Raw genomic sequence first — 4,772 nt, 5'->3', positions numbered from 1 at the left:
CCCCCACAAAACCCTCCTACCCCATGCACATCCTTAGAAAATCATGGGTCTGCTGGAGTAGATGGATTGGTTTCACATCTACTTCAGCTGGATCATGGCTGCCAGATGCTGGGATGCACAATGGCTGAAGAGACTGTTATTAAACAAGCAAACAAGCAAAGACATTGGAAGGGTCTTGCCCGTATAAAAGGCCGCCCTTCACCTTTACTTCAGAGCAATGAGCATCAAAAACCATGTCAGAATCACAGCTATGGTTGAATTCTTTGGCACACTACAAAGTAGGGGTTAGTGTCTGGTTAAAGTCAATGTTTCCAATCCTTACAGTGAAACTTCACACAGACCCTGCAAAACCCTCTTTCTCTCAATATTCATTATTGAAAGCCTGGGGATCTGGGATGTATTTTTATCATGCAGTACTCCAGGGATAAAACAGATTGGGAGCAAGAGGATTCTGCTGTGTTCTGCCTTCCCAAGAAGAGATTTATGGAAACTCAGGCTTAGGGAAACACCAAGAAGCATCCAGACAGATCCTGCCTGTGCTTACTCAGATGTCAGTCCCACTGTGTGTAGCGGGGCTTACTCCTAAGTAAGTGTGGGTAGGATTGCAGTTTCAAGGCATGAAGTACATAAGCCCCAAGCAGCTGCAATCTAGAGTAATTACCAAGTGCTGAGAGGCTTCTGAGGCTGTTATTAATGTGTAAGATTAGAGGGGATGAAACAAATTACTCTGTCCCATTAATACTGAATGTTCTCTTTGAACACACATTAACAGCACCACCAGTTCCCTCTCAGACACTTCATATTACAACTGTAATTTTTTTAAAAAAAACCCTACTTTTCTTCTTTGCAGGATTCATTAAGTGCAGAATTAAGGGAGGGAAAGGAAGTGTCTGTGATTTGAACTTTTAAGCCATTCTCTCGCAGTTCTTATTGCTGCTGTTAAGGTCATGGGAGGGGGTGGCTGCTGGGAGATGGACAATCTTAGTTAGTTAAAGTGATGTAGAAAAACAAATCATACTCATGTCAACTTTCAAGGAATGCAAAGAAAACACATACAAATGCCCTTGATCCAGAGAATAGCCGGAGCAGCAGAAGGCTGTGTCTCAAGTGTGGGGGTCTATGGACAAACACAGCCTTGCTCTCATACTGTTTATTATCATTAGTATATTTAATTCTATCCTGCCTTTTCTCCTAGTCAGGATTCAAAGCAGCTTACATCAATTAAAAAAGACATTATTAAAAATCAACAAGAGCTGCAAAAGTTAAAATAAGATTAAACAATAAAAAAATTCAAATTAAAACATACATCATTAAAAACACACATGTACCAGCACAACAGTTAGCAATATGCAGTGTATTGTGTGAGATGGGCCTTATATTCTCACTCATCACATGCCTGTTGTAATAGAAACGTCTTTACTTATCTGCGAAAAGAAACTAGGGAGGGTGTCTGTCTGGCTTCTCTGGGAAGGGAGCACCCACTGAAAAGGCCCTCTCCCATGTTCCCACCAAATGTATGTGTGAGACTGGTGGAACAGAGAGAAAGGACTCCCCAGCAGATCTCAAAGCATGGGCTGGTTCATAAGGGAGTACATAAGGTGATTTCTGAAGGCCTTTAAGGCAAGCATGGGCAACCTGTGGGTTTGGGGTGATATGTGGCCTTTGGGTTGATCTCATACAGCTCCTTGGTTTTATTTCAGAAGCCCATTTCATGTGATTAATTAGGTCTCTGCTAGAGATGTGAAAGTCTGTCTGCATTTTTGTGTTTCCTTCTTTTCCTTGTTTTATATCATGTTGCAGGATCTCAGGGTCATTTTCTTTTGTTCCCATGTTCAAACTTGCACAATTGTTTTTACAAGTTTCCTTTAATTTGTTCATTATTTTCATCGCTTACCTAGTTTATCCACATTTCCCCATTGACTAAAGTGTGCTTATTTGTATTTTTTTTAAATGTTATTTTAATTAATTTACATTTTAAAACATCAGTATAGTTTTGTGTGCATTGTGTTTCTCAGCAACACCCTGCAAGGCTTACAAAAATTGTAAGGCTTACATTGTGTAAACCGTACACAAATTTGTGGATATTTGAGGTGAAGTTCATATTTTCCTGCAACATGTCTTGGGAAGTGCAGAAATCTTACTTCCATAGAGACTGTTGGGTCAAACTAAATCTCTTCCCAGTCTCTAGACTTTGCCAGTCAATCTGACCATTCATCAGACCTATAGGTGCAGAAAGAGGAAGGAAAAAAAGGTGTTGAGGAGATAAAAAAAAGAGAGATCAGGATGGAGAGGGACTAGGAGAGAAAGAAAAAAGGTGAAAAGAAGAGGGAAAAGCTTTGAGCTTGTCTACGTCTAGCTCCACAACATTTCCAAGGTTCAGCTTGCCCAAGGGCATGTGGAGGCTTTCATTGTGCTGTGATGAATTCACTCTAGTTTTAATAAGGAGCTGTTAAATCTATTTTGCAAATAGGATTCAGCACCTTGGATAAATCCCCTAAAGTCTAGAATGAAACCCAGAATGGTTTTTGGCCACTGGCCAGTGATGTCATGAGCGGGCTGCAAGGATGTGCCCTACACTGGGTCATCCTCCAGAAAAAGGGTGACACCAAGTCGGTCCCTTCTGGCTTACCGCGGTGGCAGAGGCCTCCTCACAAGGAGACCGTCACTGTCCTGGGTAAGGAGAGGTCTGAGTGGGCCCTTTTGGCCACCACTGCCTCACTGCAACATCCCTTGGACTGGGTGACACCAGGGGTGGGAATGCCACTGTCACTGGCTACCCCAACCCTGCCTCCTGTCAGCATGTGGCACCACTGAGAGATGATTCCCAGACGAACATCACAGTTGACATAAGAAAGTTTGTGCTCTCCTGCTCAAAGGTGCAGCACGTGACCATTGTGCATGGACCAACACATTAGTCTGTGTACAACCACTTGCCTCCTGGCAGCAGCCTTTTCTGCATCTGCCAAGCGAGGCAGACATAGGGAAACCTGTTTCTATTATGGATTTAGAGGTGGAGAAAATAGTCACAACTTTTTTGTTTACAGGTCATAAACAACTCAGTTGGGAAATGCTGTTGAGAAGAAGAATAGAACAGTAAGACTTTTCCAGCATCCAGACATTCCAAAGTGCTGCAGAGGGATTAGGCTTCCTATGCAGAAAACACATTTTTCTCTGCAAAATCAACATGTTTCTCCATCCAGTAATTCCTCTGCAACACTTTGGGATGTTCAAATACAGATGGTGTGGACATTTGTGGGAGGCTAGGGAGCTGCATGAGCTCCCTAGAAGATCTTGGAGGGCCTGAATAAAATGCTTCCCAAGATGCTTTAGGGGTATGGGAGAATCTTTGCCATGCTTTCAAGCACGTGGGTCATTTTAGATTCTGTTGAGGCCTTATTTAAAAACATGGTTTATTTCCTGTTTTTAAAAGCTCCCAAATAGCCCAGGGTGAGACCAAATATGTGGCAAGATTGCCCCCCAGACCTCCTAGAAAGCACACGGGGACCAAACAATTAGAAAATGTTTCCTCTTCCTTTTTCGTACCCATGGGAGCCCTGAAGGTCTATATGCCTCCCATGATCCGCACTTTTCCCATCTCTGAAATACAGAAAAACATTTATGAAGAAATATTTGTTTCCCCTTCACCGCAATTATATGCCCTTGCATGCAAGGACAATGTCACGAAGGATAAACAATTTTACTGTAGATTGCATTCACTGGATCAAGGCGATTGTGGTTACCTGTTTTCTCTCATTGCAAGTGGCTGTATCACTACACTAGTAATTTAGGGGGTCTCCAAATCTTCATGATTCCACACAGCTTTTAGCATTTTGATAAAATACAGTAGCTATTTAAAAAAAAAATACCCACCACAAAAATATAATTTTTAACTGGAAAAGATCAAACAGTAGCTGAAGAATAGTTATATGGGCACTTATAGGCAAAAAGTCACACCATTGAAAAAACGTATGGCATCCATCAAAACATTTTTCCGTGGGGAGAACTGCAATCTTCTTTTACTAATTTTGCTGGACTTTAAAAAAAGAAACAAACAACCAAACAGCTGACACCATCCATCAATGGTCTTGAAAATAGAACAATTTTTTTAAAAAATACATGCTGTAGCAATAGCTGGATATCCATTTTGCTGGAATGTTTCACTTCTACCCATCACAGCTATCAGATGAAATGCTTATGGATTTATGGATCAATAGTATAAATACTTGGATAAGTAGTAAGACATGAGATTATAGAAGACACATCAACATGTAAGGTATAGAATAGAATAATGGGATTATGTTCTTTGGGGTTTTGTGTTTCAAAAGCAAAAGCAATTTTAGTTTTAGACCCAAATTTGAAAACAAACTTATTCAGGTTCCAAAAGTGTATTGTTTTCTTTCCATCTGTCAGAACCAGAAATACGAACCTGCAAGGGAAAAGATGGGGGTGAGGTGGAGCAGTTCGCATGATGCTTTCGTTATTTCTTCTGCCATGGAAGTGGTTTAACTTTTGTGATCAGAGCAATACCTGAACAGTTCAAATTGATCATATTGACTTTTCTACAGCTCAGCCCCCCTCATCCAGATGGGTTGGACCACAACTGTCATCATCCCCTTAAAGAGGTCCAGAAGACAGTGGTGGCTGGGGATCATGGGAATTGTAGTCCAACATATCTCAGAGGTTGTGATGTTGGAAGAAGCTGTGTTATGTACTTGTTCTAGCGTTCCAATAACATTATGCTGGAACTTGAGTTCTCCGTTGAATGTGGCTGA

This window comes from Sceloporus undulatus, chromosome 6 (genome assembly GCF_019175285.1).
Source record: "Sceloporus undulatus isolate JIND9_A2432 ecotype Alabama chromosome 6, SceUnd_v1.1, whole genome shotgun sequence".
Lineage (NCBI taxonomy): Eukaryota > Metazoa > Chordata > Lepidosauria > Squamata > Phrynosomatidae > Sceloporus > Sceloporus undulatus.
Note: the sequence above shows the minus strand (reverse complement) of the source record.